At 32.1% G+C, this 21,491-nt stretch overlaps 2 long non-coding RNA genes across 9 annotated transcripts; one reads left to right on the forward strand and one right to left on the reverse strand.

Annotated features, from left to right (window-relative positions):
• Window positions 1-231: 231 nt before the first annotated feature.
• Window positions 232-19,734, reverse strand: LOC116431931 (uncharacterized). Of its 6 annotated transcripts, none has more exons than XR_004236034.2 (5): window positions 19,293-19,734; window positions 4,302-5,092; window positions 2,829-3,791; window positions 2,156-2,756; window positions 232-2,022 (listed from the first exon to the last, which is right to left on the reverse strand). It is a non-coding gene; the product is annotated as an uncharacterized LOC116431931 (long non-coding RNA). The 6 variants fall into 6 exon arrangements; XR_012999903.1 differs by having other exon boundaries at window positions 233-2,022; window positions 2,156-2,394; window positions 2,470-2,756; window positions 2,829-5,092; XR_012999902.1 differs by having other exon boundaries at window positions 233-2,022; window positions 2,156-2,299; window positions 2,387-2,756; window positions 2,829-5,092.
• LOC116431932 (uncharacterized) lies at window positions 8,766-17,232 on the forward strand. 3 transcript variants are annotated; one of them, XR_012999898.1, is made up of 5 exons: window positions 8,766-11,015; window positions 13,868-14,022; window positions 14,166-14,353; window positions 14,419-14,707; window positions 14,838-16,186. It is a non-coding gene; the product is annotated as an uncharacterized LOC116431932 (long non-coding RNA). The 3 variants fall into 3 exon arrangements; XR_004236039.2 differs by lacking the exon at window positions 8,766-11,015 and adding an exon at window positions 16,616-17,232 and having other exon boundaries at window positions 13,703-14,022; window positions 14,838-14,931; XR_012999897.1 differs by lacking the exon at window positions 8,766-11,015 and having other exon boundaries at window positions 13,703-14,091.
• Window positions 19,735-21,491: the final 1,757 nt, after the last annotated feature.

Genomic DNA, 21,491 nt, shown 5'->3' on the forward strand with positions numbered 1-21,491 from the left:
AAGACGGAGTATGGAGATGACAGAACCTTCAGGTCTAGAAGGGATTTCTTTTACCCATGGATAGCCTAACAGTGTTCCTTAATGCTGTCATATTATAAAAGTATTATTACATATAGTTTTTTTTTTTTATATTACTTTACTTTGAAAAGTGGCATACTGATAACTACTATTGAAATTTTTAACAAAAAATCTATGTGTAAATAATAATAAGGCACCTATTACTACGTTTGAGCAAGCAAGTTTAGTATGCACTTTGATGAGGTATTCGGTATATAGGGCACATTTAATTTGACTTCTCAATTATTTGAAATATGGAAGTGTGTATATATTCATTTTGAGGTACATATATTAGCGATTTTTCAATTTTTCCTAGCTTATTATTACGAGGTTTACAGTCTAAATAAATTAAGACTTAAACCGAAAAATTAAAAATGTAATTTTACAGACTATCTGTTGTATTTTACCATACGAAATTAGTATAAAAAGTATTTGTATTGTAAATAAGTTCAACGAAGCTGTTGTAGAACATGATTTATCAATCAAATTTTTACAAACGAAAATATATATAATATATATAAATATTATAAAAAGTCCCTGGAATAATTACAAAGACATTAACGCGATATCTGTATCCTTGGTTGAAACATTAATTAATATTCGTAAAATGGCGAAAATATATGAGCAATACAAATTCGTGCAGTTAATACTTTTCTTTTCGTTGTACACGAGATGATCTTTGAGACAGCAGTGGGACAATAGGAATCTGTCGTTGTGTTTTATTTACAATTTTGACTGGATACGTACAAATTAGAATTGAAAATGAGATCAGGACAGATCAAAACTGACCAATTAGATCTTTCTTTAGAAAGATTCATTCACATTTCTTCCAAAGACGAACTCTTGTGCAATGTCCAGTACGTTATAATTTGTTGTGTACTTTATTTACAATGGAGAACATCAAATGTAAACATTCGAGGCATCAGTTGTCTCGAAGGTATCCTTTGAGGTTGTTGTGTTGAAAATAAATGTTGTAATTTGTCGTTTGAAGTTACCATGGATCGAAAAGAGTGAAAATACGACACCAGAAGAACAAGAAAGTGTTATAAATTTTCATAATAAGTGTAAGTCATTCATGTCGGTAAAATGTTATCCATTGTTGGTACATCGACTACCATACGAGAAATAGAGAAATGTGAGACGTAGACAAAAATAATCCGAAGAAGGATCCCCTAAAAGAATAAACGAAAAAATCGAATGACTATAATTCGGCAAACAAAAGATCATTTTCTTCATTTTAATATGATTGTATTCGACTATCAAATATTTCGAAAATATTCTCTCTTGAATTCCATTACGGTTGAGAATATCAGCCCTTCTTGTTCAGGCATTCGTCTAGAGTCTAAAGTCTTCAGGCTAGAGTCTAGAAAAACCACTCTTATTGTTTTTAACGCGGAATCAGATTTAGAAAAAGGGACTTTAAGGGCAATTATGGATTGTAGTTGCATATGCAGTGATATTTTACCAAATAGTTTATTGGAAGCCTAATTATTCGTTGAAACTTTTTACAGTTTTGATCAACTTGAATATTGACGAAGATAGAGACAAACTAAATTTACTTACAACAATTTGGTTTTCGGATTTGCATTTAAGGTAACGAGCTCTATAAGGATCACCTAGTGACTACTAAAAAACACAAAGAAAGTTTAAATTTGTTGAACAGTGTTATAGGATGCTTTTGTGCAAACAAACATTGTTATAAAGAACAAGAAATAATGTCTACATTACTGTACAAAAGGATACTACGGACAGTAAAAATAATTATATATGTACACACGTATATAATGTATATACGTACATACATACATACATACATACGTTTCAGTAACGGTTTGAATAACTTTTTTATTTTTTTTTGTGACAAATTGTTTCACTTAACTGACAGTCAGATGCCCGTATTCAATTTTCAATAATATTTAAGTCTGGGGAACGCAAGTACAGGCCATCACAAAGCGAATATATTTTCTGCAACAAAATATCTTTGAAAAATGGTATGCCATATAAACTCGAACATTATCATGTTGAAAAATTTCCTAATTTTTAACCCTTCATCCCAATCTGTTAATTTTTCTTTCAATAAATTGTATTTCTGTCTTACCATTGTAGCCTGCACTTTAATCCGTATTAACAAACCACTACCACTCATCTGGCGTCAAATTTTTGTTTTCTTTTTCGTAGATTAGTTTTGGAAATTTGTCAAATTTTGTTATTCACATCAGTTATTAGTTTGGGGTTTCACGTGCTGTTAAACAGTTTCCAAAATAAATTGAATAAATAATAATAAATCTTGGGTGTAGCGTCATTTTGGCTTCGATACAATCATGTTTACATTATGTACTACGGAAGTAAATGAGGAAATCTCATTCTGATAGCGAATTTCTTCTTGCAGAGGCGTCATGATTACCTACGTACTATTTCTTACGGTTCACAGTTTTTGCAGTATCCTTAAGAAAATAAAGATAGCAGACACATGCTATCATTATTTACGAAAGTACATATGTCTGTTTTATTCGCGTACACTCGAGTATCTCCGTAGTTATTGAAGATGCGAAAAAATATTTCAGATCAAAGTTGTTACGAAAATATTCGTACAAGGAATCTTTGTACTATTTGACAGGTATATATGTTTTAAATGAAACGCTTTTTTTAAACTTTGTACTCTTGTCTCTTTTTCAGAAAAAGTTTTTTTTTGCGCTGTTCTGTGTAAGAAAAGTTAAGGTACTATTATTAAAAATCCATTATTTTTCGAAATATTTTACATTAAAACTTACAATAAATTCATTGGTTTCTTCCACCCTATGACATCTTGAATAACTTCCACCTAAAGACATATTGGAGGGGGACGAACCTAGGGTTTTTAAGAGGGTGTAAGAGCGTCACGAAAATAGAACGAGCAGATCGGGTAGGATGGATTCGGACTCGGGCAACTCTACTCGACTTTCAGATAAAGTCGCGTCATCGGACACATTTTCGAAACTTTGGATTTTTTCAACAAAGTGAAATAACTTAATTGTTCGGTGCACATCAGTGCGATCTGCAAGTTACAGTAATTTTGTGAATGGTCGCGAAGTCTATCGCAACAATGATAATACTTTCAATTATGTGGAAATTACTATCTCGTTTGAGCTCATGAACTCTTATATTGTAGGAGAAAGAGAATATTGTATTTGTGGAAACAATAGCTTTATTATACGACTTGCAATAAAACAATGAATCGAAATCAAATCGCACGTACGTACGATTCATTTAACACGAACGTCATTAACATATGCAAATCAATAATACAGAAAATGAATTTGGTTCAGAATATTCCAATGCCTTGAACATTTATGCAAAATACACGTAAGTACACGTACAGTTACGCTGTTTATTTATTGCACATTTGTTTATCATATACATCTATTCCCACAATATAATATTACAATATAATAGAGGAATAGCGAAGGTTTACTACTGTTAAACATAAACTAAAAGCATATGCAGTAAAGATCTTTATACAAATAGAATTATTCTGTTACCATTTCGAGTCTGAACACAAAAACTAAATCTTCTTTGTTTTTGTCGCAGATTCGTTACACTGTGTCTCAATTCCGTACTACGATTTGTCATTTAGCCAACAGGTACGTGTACTTAAATTTTGTTGTACATGTACCTTGTTTCTTGGTTTGACCATTCCATGAGAAGTCGGTATTCGTTTCAAGAGATTCCTGTTGCTGGGAATACGTTTAGGTTATCTATGAAAATCAATTTAGAACGTCTTTTGTAGAGACCTTTGAAATAGTAATTCTTGCTATCGAAGTTTCTTATTTGGATTTCGACCCTTCCCTTACTCTTGATATATTTTGCAATAATGGGTTAGAAGAATAAAAATACATTTTAATATATGCTTATAAAAAGAACAATAATTGGGAAGCCAGAATATAAATCAGCACTACAATAAATGAAAAAAAAAAATACGATCCTTAGGAAGAAAGTCCAACAAGTGGAAAGATCAACGGAAGAATGTAAAAAAGAGATAGGAAGGACTTTTCTCCTCGTTTAGTGGTGTAAAATATGAGGATAAGAATCTGCGAAATTGATGATTCCATATTCATAATCTAAAGACAAGACAAACGCAAAGTACGTAGGAGTAACAAATGTGACTTAACAGAATGCAACTTAACTGTTCCATATCTGAAGGAATAAGCGAAACAACCTTTAATCGTGGTTTGAATAAGAAGAATTTACAAAAATCTCATACTTACGATTTACAGTACGTTAAAGCACGACATAAATGCAGTAAATTATTGAATTTTTAAAAACGTTTAGACATTTAATATCGTTCGATTTTGCGATATTTTCTTTCTGCTATACAGGTTGTTTCGAAACATGCGAACATAACTTTAGCGATGGATTCAGTACGTTAGCTGGATTGAGTAGATTATTCAATAATTTTCATAAAAATTGTTCAGAATTGTTTTGAAATGTCCTGCGTAAACAAGGGCTGTCATCCCAGTTGGACGGTCAGGAGACGATTTTATAACTTTTGAATTAGTAATATTAAAAGAATTTTTCATGTTAGAAATCGTATCGTTATTACTTACAGAAGTTATTGAAAAGTGAATTTTCAATTAGCGAAATAAGATATCATGTCGAATATCGATCGAATTTCATCTGCGTAATCTTGGTTAGAAAATATTGGTTTTTGGTAGTTTTCTTTAATGTGATTGCAATCTTTCCATCAGTTTCCGTGTACACGCCATTTTGTCTTTAACCATTCTCCTCGGTCGCCTTTACTTCTCTCTCGTGTGTTGTTGTGAGCTGCTTTTCCTGTAGATCGTCGATATCTCAAACCTGGATATTTCGACGGTGCAATCAACACGCTTGGACGAAGTTACGAGGGCATAACGTTACGTATAGAGCGTACACGTAAAGTGAGGAGCGTAGCACGTAAGTCGTAAAAGCTTGCAGTTGGTAGAATGGCATCCAATACGAATACAAACGCACGGTAGGTGCACCTAGCTGTTCTTTCGTTGAAGTGTACGTATCGGTGCGTCTGTGAACCGTATAAAGTTTCCCAGGTAGAATGGTGGTGGTATTAGAATGTATTGCGAGTAAGGATATTCGGGTTTTATGCTCGAGACGGTAGAAGTTAAAGGCCATTTCACGCAAAAGAACCCTAGGCTTCATTGGGAAAGCTGATCTGTGATCATCGGAGAAATGATAAAACAGAAGCAAAACTTTTCAAGTAAAATTCAGAACGAAATTCACACAGTACGCCAGGATTATGGTTTTCATAGATTTCATTAAAAAACAAATTAGTATACATATCAGAGGTTTAAGCGTTCTTCAACATTTATACCGTGAAAAATTTACGGTGAAAAACCTGTTCATTCGAGGAGATCGAATAAATATTCTATATAAAGCGCAATACTCGGGCGAAATCTTGTTTAATTGGAATCAGTTACCTTTAGTAGTTTATGGGAGTAGACCATCGGGATGAATTAAGAAAACAAATTTTTTAAAAATTATTCTTACACTATTAAATATGTAGAACATTAGACAAAGAGATTTTTCAAACTGTAAACACTCGGTGAAGCTATAGTAACGTATATAGACGAACGACGATTGTAGGAAAAGTGAATGACAATCGAAAAAAGCACGGAAACTACTTACTGGCGAAAAATACAAAATTATTACATATCATTTTTTCGAGTTGGAAGAATTAGTAAACCGACTTGGAATAGTCGACTGAAAGTACAACTTCAACAAATTTTCGCTTTTCATACTTGCGAACAGAGGATTTCCAAAGCTACACGTCCAAATACGGAAGAAATTCCTTTTTGTAGAATCTTTCGATATCTCGATTATTTAATTTTTCACAAACACTTGAAGTTAATTGAAAATAAATTAAAATAATAATTAAATTTTTAAAAATCTGTTCGCTACATTGTATGTAATACATTTCTATTTATAAATCCATACAAATTGTTCATTTCGGATGGTTCATTTGTTTACAATGGTGTCCGCAAGTAATTGATATTCTACGAGAAAGATTCCGAAGCTAGCAAATAGCTTCGCTATCTTTTCACACTTTTGTTAAAAAAAATATAAATATAAAGCTGAAGATCACGTTTACACATTTAAGGAAGATAAGAATTTTTTGGTTAATAGTTATCAACGAAAAAATGTTGAAAGTTTATCTATTTTTAGACGACTCAGTGGTTCATCCTTTTAAGTTATAAAAATATCACAAATGTAATATTAAAATATTTAAGATTTTATACTTTTTCATTACTCTATCATATTCTTTCGAGTATAAATTATTCTATTGGTGGCGTGTCCCATTAATGCTTGTTCTATTATTTTGGCTTTACAACTACATGCAATAGTTATAACAATATATCGAAACTTTTAATGATTATACAGTAACTCAGGAAAGTATTAGCATACTCAATGTATAGTGGTTACTATATTATAGACAGTGAAAGAGTGAATCTTGAGTAATCGAGAACTAGGAATAAATATATGTATTTAATAAAATATGGAAACAACACGGACAACACGTAAAAAATACAACTCAATGCCACGGAGGCCAACACACGACTCTTGCTTCCGCAACTCTCTTATAGACATTCTCTCCCCCACAAGCATTTTTCTCACTTGCACTCATCATAAACACTCGGATGCACCCCTGGAAAGCTGGCCCTGCCGTCTTGGGTCCGCGACGTTGTGCAGGCCACTTTCCCTCGACCGTTTTACAGCCTGTCCTTCACTCACACTCATTCTTACATTCACTCTTCCTAAAAATACCTTAACCTACGCTAAAAATTCTAGATACTACAAATGTGTATCAGAGAATAATGTGTTTTTGCATGCATTTTTACTCGAATAGATACTTTAAATGTTTACTTGTAGGTTGTAAAACCGTACGATACAAGAAAATTGTGTGTAAAAAATAAACAACACTACGGTGCAAATAAAATTGGGCTATTAACATTTTTAAGTGAAATAGAATAATTTGTAAACGAATATAGTACTAAAGCAGGCTAATACAATTATGTGAGTATATGCAGGATGTGATAACGGTGTAATCATTGTCAGAGGAACGTTGGACGAATTCTATGCTATACTTCCCTTTGATGGCTTTTGTACAAGACGATTATCCGCCATTGTGTGGTGTAGTTAGATTTTCTCTCAAACTTTATTTTTCAAAATTAACTGAGAACATGCGACGAAAAATGTGTCTTTGTACACGTTTAAGTATGTACCTCTTATAATGTAATATCACCTTAGAAAATTTTATTTTAGAGAATCTGTAGAATTCTTCTTTGCAGCATATATTGCTGTAGATTTTGTCGTGTTAACGCGCAACGAATTGAAATATTGAAAATTTTATTCTTTTCAGCAAAAAGAAAAAAATACTAAAAAAGAGGGGATTTATCGAAAACATTAGATAAATCTTTTCGAATCATTTCTACAAAAAGAAATAGCGATAATTTTTTGTGATTATATAACCTCCAGTCTATATATTTCTAAACAAATGCTCTTGATTGTATTCTATGTTCTACGAAAAGATTCACTTACAATATATATTAAATGCTTTAATATATAAATATCGATGTCACATATCGGATTAATTACGTATTTTGAATTCCTTTCAATATCATTTTCAAAAATATTTTTGAAAAAAGCATTCCTGAATTTTCCAAACTATTGGTAAGTGCACTCATTAACCACAAACATATACTTTGCGATTTAAGTTTTCAGTCGAATAGTTTTCAAGATTATAGATCGAATAAATTTTCTAGCATGAAGTTTCAGAATACCTATTAATTATTTACTGGCGTTCTATCTATGTGTAAAATTTCAACAGAATCAATAATTTTGGGATGATTCGTTGTTAGGGGAAAGATGAGAATTACTTCAAATTATCGAGCGACAACGTACTATGCAAGTGCAGAAGATTATTTGGCGCATTAATATTGAATCAATCAGAACTGTACTTTAAATTTGAATATTTTTCTGTCAGTTTAGATTTTTCAAGTCCTTTATTGTAGGATTACTATAATATTATAAAAGTGCTAGACATTTGACCAAGCAGATAATATTGAATGTAAAACTGATTTAAAAACCAGATGGGTGGATTCCACATAGGCTTATTGTTAGTCTGGACGCCAAATAAAGAAGTCATGTCTATGCTCATAATGACAAGATGCTGGAGGATTTTTGCACCTAATGGGAGTCGAGTTAAGTAAAACAGGTTTTGCACAACAATCCTAAGTATGAATATTAACCGTTTGAGCGCAGAAGAGTCCGATGATACTGTTAGTTATCAGCATAACATTTACAAAACACATCTGTACTAAAACCTAAATAATATTTACGTTTGTAACGCATATTATATAACGTATATTACAGACGTATTTACAGCGACAACGATGATACAGAAATAACTTGCACAATATTAAATAACTTAAAACCGTCCCAATATAATACGGGAAACAGTTCAAACAAAAGGTCTCGTTAAAAAAATTAAAAACTTTGAACCATTATCGGAACATTATCACGATGATTTCACGACTTGGGCAGGAAAATACCCGGTCTTGTATAAAAATATCACACATCTCGTCAATACTTAAATTCTCCCTCGAAGTTCTAGGCGACTTCGACCCAAGAAAATGTTTCTTTTAGTCCTTCGACTTTGCGTATCAATGGGGGGGGGGGGGGGGGGTCAATAGTTACGTCTCGGAAAATCTTAAAATAGTGTATGTTTCGTTTCAATTGATTAAATATTTTCGTGAATGTAAATCGAAGTATTAAAACTGTTACGTGTATAATGAGGCATAAAATAAAATAAGCAATATCTGCAAGCTGATATAATTATTGTAAAATATAACCAATGTGTTTCACTGTTTCAAAACTGAAAAACTGATAACAATAACATAGCTGTGTTACATACAGTGTACATATAATCACAGGAAGCGTTTTTTCCACATTTGAAACGAATATTTAGGTCAAGTAGTTGACCGCGCGCCTCAACTTCTACTCACATTTTACTTTATAACTGAAAACTGAATACTTTCTTCAAGCTTTGACAAACACCGTTCGAAACAGCATGAAACGTACTTTTAATGTAGCGTTTTTTATTAAATTCAGGCGATACTTTTTTTGGAAGTTGCAATTTCTCTGAATTTTTTCCACCTTGACAAACACGGAAAACGTGAAAAAATTATGTAAGCAATAAATAAATTACATATACCTATACACCGTCGGAAAGCTTGAGTTTTTAATGATTTTTTGGTATCAGTCTCGGGTCGATATCCTGTTTTTATTAAAAGTTACAACACATAATAGATTTCACAAAATACGTACTTTGACCCTCTTCTCCCGCGACCTTAAAGCCCAGGGAGAAAATTTTTGCGCGGAATCAATGTTAGACCCAAAGAGCTACCAATATGCAAAGTTTCAGGAAAATCGGTCTTGGGTAATTTTGGCCGATTCTGAATTAACGCCTTTTATCTCCAAATCAACGTATATTGATTCTTTGCTTAAGGTCCACCCTTAATACACATATGAATACATTTTCGGTACTTAAGTGTATAGATGAAAATTACACAAAATCGGGTTTTACACATTTAAACAGCTTGAAACAGATTTTTATGTAAGGAAAACCATTTCATGTATCCAACCGTTACTAGTTATAAGTCGCCAATCTAGACTTTATTTTAGAAAATAATTTATAGCGTTATTTCATATAATCAGAAATAATAAAATCTTATCGTCGTGAACATAAAGTAAGCACTGAATACTGAAACCTGTAAAAGAAGGGAGAAAGGAAGAGAGAAAGAGACGATGCGAAACCTCTCTTCCACCCACCTTTTTACTTTATAAATGCTAAAAATCCTTCCACTTTGAATTCGATGGTTTTTAATAAACACTAAGAGAGTTCGACATTTTAGTAAGTTATTTTTTTTTTTAATTTAACATTAAATGATCCACTGGCACACTCATACTAATCTAGATTATATAATTATCAGCAAGTTATATAATTTGAGTTCTTTCTTGAACACGCGTAGAAAGAAATAAGCAGTGACATAAGGTAAGAATCGAGCCTGAGTTTGTTTACTTGCGTTTTCTTCTGGGATCGCTGTGACGTTCAATCCATTACCCACGCTACTAGGAGTTTTTAGCGATACTTGTACGTATAAGGAAAAATTGTTCAAAACATCATTTTCACCAAAACACCATAACTATCAGACCGAGTACCGTGAGTGGACGTCTCCCTTTGCCCCTGTGCACTTTTAAGCATCAGCCATGGGATATTTGCCCGATCTGAGTGGCCAAAATTAAAGGCCAACCAGCATCAGTGAGGACTTGGATGCCTGATGATGCCAGTTGGAATGCTAGCGAAACGTCGGGAAATTGTTTCTAAGGATACGGTTTACACGTGGAAACTAAGTATGCAATGCTATTACACTCAGCGACAAAAAGATAGCACACTATATAAATAGGATGTTTTTAATTTTTAAAACTATATATTGAATTACTATCTATACTGATATTTATACTCTTTAATAAGAATAACAAATTATTTTAATGTATTTAAACAGTTTAATTACAAAAAGAAAAACATTTATTTTACTATATGTACTGGGAAGCGAAAAATTAATGCGTCAAAAAGATAGTACATTATTCTTAAACTACTTAATATGTAAAAGAAAATATTATTTCAATATTTTATAGCTTTCCCTTTTGTTTGTATAACTGACAGAGTAAATGTCTTGGAACAGATTTAAATAACTTTTTAACAACTCTGTTGCTTAATATGTCCATTTTCAGTTTTTTAATTTCTTAGCATATACTAATCTTATCGACTGGTGACTGTCGACTGAGTAGCGACTTGCTGGCGACTGAATGACGACTATCGAATGGCGACTGGTGACTAACTGTCCGCCCAGAGGGAAGATGTCGTAAGGGTAGGTTCGCGGCGACTTCCAGAATTAAATAGTGTGTTGAGACAATATTATTGGATGATGATATTAAAAAGTCAGATGCGGTGAGGGTAATTCGAACTGAGATGCAGGAAATTTCCAGCTCATCTCAAAATGAGTTGTTGAGTTGTCCGATCTTATTTGTGCAACTTCGTTGATGGTGGTTTAAGCATAAGTTTCCGGCGTTTTATGTATTGATAATTTGTTATAATACGCTCTATATTACGTATAGTAGTATTCACACCAGCTTTTGTTGCAATCTCTCTTGCAGTCGATGCTGAATTTGATGCAGTTCTTAAACTTGCAGGCCATTGGTTGCTTTTGGACTAACTGTACTTTACTCTTGTCCATAATTCTCCATATTTCTTAAAAAAATTGTAAATAACATACCGATAACGATTTAACGTTTTCGCAATTTTACTAATAAAAGAATGTTCTTTACGAAAATTCTGAATTGTTGCTATTTCACAAGCATTCAATCCTTTTTCGCGACCCATTGCATAACGAACTATAGAATTTTACAAGATATCGCTTTTGAAATACGCAGAGTATTATATAGTTGCTGGTGCGAACAGTTTTACGACTTTGTACCAACTGAAATAGGCAAAGTTTGAGGATGTGCTATCATTTTGACGCAGCGGATAATAATAATGTTTGCGTGTTCAGCTTTCCTGCAAGGCCATAATATCATACGATAAACAATTTGAATTCATTGCTATTTTCTATGAAAATTTCTTTCCTATATCACTGTTTAAATTAACTTCATTTGGTTGTTAATCTAATAGACCCATTAAATACCTTGAAGTACTTTACGATCTTGAAGATATTTGACGTTTATTTATTTACGTTTTCTTGAAAAACATCGAGAAATTCGCTTTGCTGCTCAATTAGAGACATAGACATATTGTTAATTACTGTTGGTTTTAATAGTTCTCAGCTTTTATCTGAGTTTTTAAGTATTAATTTCTTATTTATGTGTTTCGTTTGTCCCCTATTGAAGCATATCATAAGCATAATTAAGTTAAGTTATATATCGTTAAACTTGTTTTTTTACTGAAATACTGACCTTTAAACAAATAGTTCCCCTTTTAAATTATATTTATCTTATAAAACGGTACAACTTTTATACAACAAATTTTTTCATTCATTTATAAATATCAATTTTTACAATTAATACCTACCCCTTATGTGTAATATTATGATATACAACAATTTACTTTGGGAAGCCTGTTTGTAGATATTATCGGTATTCGAGCTCTTTTTATGTCATAAACTAAGTCAGAATTTCCAACTTTTACATTTTTGTACCTTGCACGTATTAAATACATGTCAAAGAAATTCTGACTAGTTTGGCAAGAACAACTTTATAAAACTATTTAATATGTTTCCTTTTATTTAAAATTTCATATTTACTCGACCACTATCTAGGATTTGCAGTTCTCTGTTTTGACTGCTTTGTTCCCAGTATGTTCCGTTCGATTCAAAATGCTTCATATAGTTAACTATCTGCTAATGAAGCTCAAGATACGAGGAATTTCCCACGTGTCTCATTTAAGGCTATTCCCAGTATGGTATGGTAGATCGAGACGAATCGGATCAGTTCAGATTTAGCAGCAAAAAACTAATAGTTAAAACTTAGAATCAACATCTTTTTTCATAAATTTGTTATTAATAGACATTCAACTTCAATATCAGTAAAAGAAATATTTAAAAACCTAAAAGTCTGCGTTTTATAAACAAAAAACTGGAAGTGAGAAATATTCGATTCGCCCCAAATCCCGGGATTTTCATCATTCGACAAATGGTGAATCTTCTTTGTCATTCTTTGTTGTCATTTGAATTTTCAAGCTAAGCTTTTCATTTTAAATGGGAAATTCTGAATAACGTATTTTAAAGTAGCTACGAATTCATTACGTTCGTTCGCGTTCGCTTTGCGTGGTAAACAACGTTTCAAAACATTTGAAGATGTATTGCTTTAACTGTAGGGAAGATGTACGAAGAAATATGGACGATTAGCATGCTCATTTCTATAAGAACGTAACAAATATGGACAATATTCTTATTTTCATTCGATTCGCGCCACGATCTTATTTGCCTCGGTCTACCCTAATACTTATTGAAAATGTTTCATTTGGTGTATTTATTATGCTTCGTATGAGTACAGGTTGTATGAGTATCGTATTCTGTAAAATAATTACAGAAAAAGGACGGTTCACAGCGATGGTATTTCCAATATAACCGCGGCCACGAACCTATTAAATATTGTGACTTTGTACATACTATGTGTTTGAGTTTGATTTCAGGAAAACAACCTTTACCGACAAATAGGTAAATGATTTTAACGATTTTGTAATCTTGTTGTTATCAAGATCATCATGATCAATGTTCCTATTTTGATCCGATTCGCCTGGGTCCTACCCTACCTTGGAAAAATTCTTATCTTGGCGAATATCACTTTTGTTAAGTAGTTTCAGCCCAGATAATTTCCATTTCCACGAATTTCTTACTAGATCCTAAACATTCAGCGAAATAGCATTGTAGTTCGTAAAGTGAGAATTTTAATCAGAAACGGTAATCACAAGAAAAAAATAATTTTTGCTCGATCATGCAGAAAGTCTAATGCTTTATCGTTAAATGGTAACTTGGCGCCAATAATTCGACTTTCTGCATGATCGAGCAAAAATTATTTTTTTCTTGTGATTACCGTTTTATCGTTAATGCTTTATCGTTAAATGGTAACTTGGCGCCAATAATTCAATGTTTTATTTTACAATGCAGATGTTTCATTAAATAAAATAAAATTAAATGTTCACGCGAGTGCTTTTTTATTTGTGAAGGAAGCTGATATTGTTTGGATAAAGCCATGAATTCCTACAAAGAAGATACAGTGTAGTAAAAATTCGAGTCCCTGACTTATGAAGGACAGAGGTAAACAATTTGAAAAAAAAATAAGAAGAATCCAAACGAATGCAGTACCAAATCAGCAACACTGGTTATTACTATGAGCTAATATATTTTCTATACCTGCACTTAATTTTTATTAAGTACATAGAACGTACTGGTTATTATATTATTTTTGTATTACTTTTATTATTTTCTCACTATTTCTGTTAATATTTTCATATATTTTTTAAGGGTGATGAAACAGAATTCCAAGTATCATCGTCCTCTGCTGAGGATAAAAAGTAATTTAGTGATGTTTGAAATATTGCAATTGATGATCCTGTGAATTTATCTGGACCAAGTAACCCGAAGCAAAGGCGATAATTTAAGGCAACTCGGAAATAATTTTCAAGACCGAAACTAATTGCCATACTTGACAAGTGTGTATAAAGCGTAATAAGTGATCATGATAATGTTCGCATCGGTAACAATTTAAACGATTTAGTAATAGATGGAACACCCGTTCGCCGTCATCGAATAGAAATTGGCCATGAACATGCAAAATAATTATGGAACGCTTAATGACCACGAGTTCGATGCAGTTATAGTACATTGGGAGAGATAATATTTTAAGGGGACAGAAAAAGTGGAAAAATCACAGGTATTAATTAGTTGCAAAAGTGTGGAAAAATGATGGCTAGTTACTAAAATTTCGTTCAAGAGCGGAAGCGACTAAGCTTTTTCGGTTTGCGATTTATTGGAAGAATGAGGATAAGAATAGGCAATCTGAAAAAGTAGGTACAAGCGTTTTGCCGTGATACCACGATACTTCTACAAATACCGGACGTTATCATGGAGTTTCTGTTCTCCTTGTACAAAAATTAGGAGGAGAAGTTTTTTATATTTTGCCTGTTGTGTTTGTAGAAAAACTGTCAATCTTCTGGAAGAAATGTTGCAAACCACAGCAAACGACATTATTCAATTTTCACGTTACAAAAAGGCCAACAACCAAGAGCAGGTTACAGAAAAATTTTATAGTTAATAATGATATTTATGGGTGGTTTTCCACCAAAAATTTCAATATAGTGCATGAAAATATATTAAAAAATCAGTTTATATAGATATTATCTATGCCATTATCTAAGAAAACGGCATTTGAAATATTCTTTTCAAGTAGTTTCTTAAAACCGTGGATTTGAGCAGTATTAATTGTGAAATCTTCATGCCAAGATTTACAATTTTTAATCAACAGTGCGAGTATCGGAACATATAAACGAAAAAATAAATTGTGAAACTATAAAAACATTTTGTAATCATCCATAGCATTTATCTACTAAAGCAGCAGCATCGACGTTCTTTGTTAAAGAAAAAAGAAAAGTCACAACACTCCGAGTGGTTGATGCAATTAATAATGAAAGTATAGATGAATCTTATAAATTGAGTGCGATTTTCGATACAGGTCGAGGTTCACTCAATCATTAAACGGTATCAATGACAATGCCCAGTGTGGTGTTAAACTCATATTAACTACAATCAATTACTGTCCAGGAATTAGGAAAAAAAACGGCTTATTTTACAAATTATATTTGAACATAGAAAAAAGTATGCAAATATTACAAAACAATCATTAGACAAAAGATATAAATCATTTTAATGAATAAAAAAATGTAGTTTAAGTCCGCGAATATACTCGATTTCTTACTTTTTTAAATATTTCTTTTTTTAGTTTTAAAAGTGCCCTTTTTGTTAAATAAAACCCTCTTTCTCTGTAAAGAAAGAAATTTGAATACCTTTATTATTTGTTAACAGACGCAAAAATTTCTTAGATGACAGTTCTACTGTTTTATAAGATGCATTAATGTCAAAGAAAAAAAAGTTTCTTAAATACACTGTGGAACAAATTTGAATTTTTTTTGTGTTTTGCAATAATCACTAGGTGATTCTTATAGAGTTCCTTACCCTAAATACAAACCTGAAAACCAAATTGCTGGGTCACGTCCAGTTTTCGAAAAAAACTGGGTTTTTGTAAAAACGGTCGAATTTTTCAGAGAACGTCACGATTGATATTTTAAAATGATTTTAAATTCTGCTTTGGTAGCATTGTAGAGTATTTTTCACTTAGTGCTACAATATTAAGGAGCGTCTAAAAGAAAATTTAATTTCATTTTCGCCAAATGTACATAAGGACTACCCTAATGTTTAAATACATTGACAGTTGCAACATTTATATGTTGAATGGAGCACACTTTACTGAGTTAGAAACCTTGGTAAACATAGACAGAAATCTCAAATATACAAGGTGTACCATTTTAATTTATAAATATAATTGTTTCCGGAACTAACAGTTATTTAAAAAATATCTCAAGTGCAATTCTTTTTGGTTTGATGAGTTTTAGTCTAGAGGTTGGCATCTACCTAGAAACAAAGAAAGTGCACCGAAATTACTGCTCTCTCAAAACGAAAAGATGGCATTTGAGACATTTTTTTAAATAAGGAATATTTCCGGAGATAATTATATTTATAGATTAAAATGGTACACTGTGCATAATATATATTTCTGCAGTATAGCTCGACTTTTTGAAGGTCGGAGGCGCCCTCTGCGAATTATTCACTGCACTGTCTCATGACTGGTTTCTATTAATCGATACAAAGTGCACAAACTCATTAGTGAAATGAACGATAATTGGTTTTCTTTGTTCCAGTGCATGGGGGTCGCATTTCTTCGCGATGTGTATTGGGATGCAGCAATATGAATTTTCTTCACTAAATTGTTTATCCAATGGTTCAAGGTCGCATCCATCGGGAATTTCTTCCGAACATAATCGTGTACCGTTATTTTTCATTGAATTGCTGTATATTTCGCGTGCGAGAGTATAATTTCTTACTGCTTCATTAATAGCACGTAGCATTTGCTGAATATTATAATATATATTTATTTTCTGCTCCCTATGCCCGTATGGCTCCCACGATTCATGCAACTCCTTTTTATTATTAATTTATATATTAATTGTGTGAGTATCATCATTAGTGGACTGCATTAGTATTTCTCTAATAGAGGTATTAACTAATATTATATCAAAAGTACAGAATGGCTATTTGTCTATGAAAATGAAACCATTTAAATAAAATAAGTGTAAAACTTGTCTGAAGTGATGATTAAAATCGGATGCAATACAAAAATTTTACTCTGAATTTGAAAATTCAAGATTAGGTGTAAGAATTTTTCATATATATATTCATATGTTAATTTATTATCGTTTATATTATATTTTACTTTATCCTAGGTCATCATCCGTAGAACACAATCGTAAAAGCAAATATTTAAAATACTCTTTCGGTGAAAACAATAAATAATTTTTCAATATTTTTCAAAAATTCTTATTGAATTACTTTCTTTATTTATAGAGAAAAATATTTCTAATTGAAATAGTTACAAATGTATATGTTTTTACAAACTAATTCTTAGAAGAAGAACTTACGAAAAGCTGTCGATAATGATTTCAACTTATACATTCTTCTGAAGCAGAAGAATAAAATAAGTCTTTACTGATTGCTAATCGATAAAATTGAATTAAAATAGAAATGTAATAATGACACTGACGATGGTTAATAGTTTGTAAAAAAAGTGTTAAAACTTTAAGATCATTAGGCCGGTTATACTTTTTGTTTTCAGTATCACCAATTTCGAAACAGTCAGTTATAAGGAAAATTCAAGCCTTCATAAGCAAAATAATGTATATTTATAATTAATCAGCTGTGTTAGATTTATAGAAAGATCATTCAAAATTCAAATGTTAAAAATCGAAGATTTTTTGCCTTTCCTTGTAAGTCAACTTATCTAGGCTTGACTATATTTATCATTTGTCATTAATATTTCCTTTCAATTTCTTTAAAATTACCCGTAATGTGGACGACAATCTCGGATAATCTTTTGTCCGATAAAATACTTGGAAACAGGTTTTTTTCAATTAGTTAAATCTCAAGTATGCATACAAAAGTTAATCTCAACGGAAACCTTTGATGTAACATTTATTATTTTCCCCTTTATAAAGCTATAATTCATTGGGGAATATTTTTAAAGTATATATCGAATTTCATTACCATAATTTTACTTGTGGGTACCTGCATAAGAATTAGAATTCTTTGACAATTAAAAAAACTTTAATTTTCCCAAATAGTTTTTGAAAATTGCAATCAATGCATCGCATCGTAATTTGTGACTGCTGTTTGCACACGAAAAATTCAATTTATGTTAATTTTTTAATTCCACTCACCTGAGATGATAACCTACATAAGTATGTATCTACGTCTAATGTTTTAACGCACTATTACATAAATGAGTTACTGAAGTCGAATCATAAATATCATGAAATTAATGTGAAAAATATTAATAATATTAACCCGTTAAGCGCTACATGATTTTCCTTCCTTCCTTCCTTCCTGTTATCTTATTGTAAAGTCTTTAACTAATTTATGTTTGACTTTGACTTTAACGTATACGTATATGTTGTGAAGGATACGATTGTAAGTAACTTTTCCTGACAACTTTATTCAATTTGTTAATAATAAGTTACCATACGCTTTCCAGCGACTCTGTTCACTGCACTAATTACCACCTAAACTAAGCACGGCTTACAGAGTGTGTCTAGTACTTGGGTAATATTGAATAGATTTTTATATATATTTCTCACAGAGAAGCTGAGTGATAGTATGTGCACATTAAACTTCTTTGGAATAATATCTTTGACATCGTTGAGTGCAAGTATACATATAAGTACTATTTGTACATAATTACCAAAATATTGAAACGTTTTTTACAGGTATTATAAGGATTGTGAGAGATCGCGACTTAAGTTATTAGAGAAAATTATAGTTAGATTCGTTCATCGTCGGATCATCCTTATCAATACGTGTAAAGATCAATGGATGCTTGGAACAGGGAACCACGAAAATAACTGAAGAATATCTATTGACCGGTAAGAGGATCTTTGTGATAATTAGTCGATAAGATGTCTCTGTTGCACTTGTTTACACTGGTTGCGAGTGATATTGTAAGTAGCCCGTTAATAATATGTAAACTTTAGGTATCCCACTTAGGTCTTGAAAATGTTGTGCTACGCGAAGGTACATTAACCCGAAGGATATATGTATATACCCGACGGGGATAGTGATCCGTAGGATCATCATCGTGTAGAGGCCATAGAACTGCGGTTCAAGGAGACACTCTTAAAAGGTCAAAAGTTCGTCCTCTTTGCATGCCCTCCCTATAACATCTTCGAGAGTATGCTTGTGCTCCTGTCGCCTGGCAACGCGGGCTATTCGACCAGAGGACGAAAAAGAAAGATATAAAAAAAAGAGCGAAATGAGAGCTGATCTTACCTCTTGCACACTTTCCCTCCTGCAATTCCCCTTCCTTTAGCCGGTCTCGTTTCCTGCTGGTGGCTTTATTTCTACGCACTACTCGACTCATCGCCGAGCGTTAGGCGCCACCTTAATTGGACCGAGCAATCGTTGAGTTTCCCTTCTTTCTTTGAAGGGTGCCAGTCTTGTATCCTGACAAACTACCCTTCTGCCTTTGAAAACTCTCGTGCTTCTTTCGTGGAAGACCCTTTTCCATCCTTTGAGCCTGCTGCAACTTTTAGAATGTTCGCGAGCACTTGAAGGGGATGAATTTTAATATCTGTTTTCATTTTCAAATCGTTCGTATGGACCTTTAACTTTATGCCTTCGTTTTTAGCGAGTTACTGGGTTGCGATTCCTGGAAATCCGATAAAATATTTTATTAGAGCTGGAGAATATAGAACATCGAATCCTCGATGTAGACAAATTATTACACTCTAGCGATTAATGCCACAGAAATTAATTATATAGATTCTCCCATATCACATTATAAACATTTAAACTATCTTATGTCTAACCTGTTTCGCACGGGTTAATTACACGTTAGATATTTTGAATATTTTCTAGTTTATTGTGAAAACTGCGGGTGAGACAAAGTCTAATCACGTTACACGACATTAAGGACATTAATTCCTTTTATGAAATATTATTAAAACTTAACATTTGTGGAGCAACACATTCAGAAATCACTTTCATTCGCTATGAAAAATATCGAAGGGCTGCTTTTTTTCTGGAATGTTTAAAATACAATGTGGGAGTGTTCGAGCACTCCGTTTTATAAAGTATCTTATAGATTCATTATTTTTCAACCTCTTTAACTAAATACAATAACTTCTTGCACAAAATGATTAGGGTTCTATGTGAAAAGTTTATTGTATTCCCAAAACAACAGTGGAATCGTTTAATGTACAGGTATACTTGCAATTACAAAAACGTATCATTTTATGAATAGAGCATTTTCTAAATAATTCATTATTGTTCCTCTAAAGCTTTGTTCTAATTGCAATAAGACAAGATTCACGATATGATTTATAAACCCTTATATGGGCCACCCTGCGTGCACGCAACTATCTGACGCTGCGTTCATAAAAGGGAAGAGAACGGAGGGGAATATTGATTTGACATACAGTTTGTACGTGCAGTGTAAGTTTAGAAGGTGGAACAGATACATTACTGTCCAAAAGCCTGAGAGTAGTTTAATTTTTCTGGTTAGATAAATAATCTTTTCTTAATGCGCTGAACCTAATTGTTTCCAACTACTTGCAACTTTCTCATGAGTTCTTACGATTTGCTTATTACTATTTGATTACAATTCAAATTAACCTTTATGTCCACCTGTATGTTAATAATCAAAGTAATCAGGTTATTTCATAACTGGGTATATATTCGAGTACTCTAAGCGTTTGACTTAAGCAGATTTTATGCAGTATTTTGTAAATTTGAATATAAAAAACATGATTTCTAACTAGAAAATATTTTAATGTAGAAGTCGATCATTGAATTTTGTTGCGTATATTCATACATTATTTTCCATATAAAAATCGACTTATACAGAAAAAGATACATTCGCATAATTTCACTTTTGTCTACCGATATCTTTCGATATCGATGAAAGTCGGTACGAGTTGTACCTGTGGAGTCACGGATTTCAATTTCACAACGCTATTGCTATTAAAAGAGTTGAAAAATAAAAAAATCGGTAACTTTTTCACGTTACCATTCTTAGTTAAAGAATTTCTGTCGCTGAAATTGTTAAGAAAAGGTATTTAAAAAAGAAAGTAAATCTTACATCCTATAAGGAATAGCACTCGAAACATTTCGAAAATAATTTTCAATTTTATTTGTCTTGTATAATAATATTATAATATATGTCTACGTATCGAAGAAATACAAAGCCATTACGTTGTTATTAACAATGCGCGACGGTAATGCTATTTCTAATTCAAGAAAAAAGGCCGAGATAATTGAATTTTACAACGATTCAATTAATTGGATGTTAAGGAGATATACAACTCATAGAAGAACCGATAGTTGGTCAGTGACCATTTTTTATGGTACATTGGATGTTTACTTCTTACCTTACTTCCTACACCATATAAACGGCAAATATAATTAGTATAAACAGAGATCTAACAATCGATGCTTATTTCTAAAGACATTTTTAAACAATTTTTATTT

The sequence above is a fragment of the Nomia melanderi genome, chromosome 1 (genome assembly GCF_051020985.1).
Source record: "Nomia melanderi isolate GNS246 chromosome 1, iyNomMela1, whole genome shotgun sequence".
NCBI lineage: Eukaryota > Metazoa > Arthropoda > Insecta > Hymenoptera > Halictidae > Nomia > Nomia melanderi.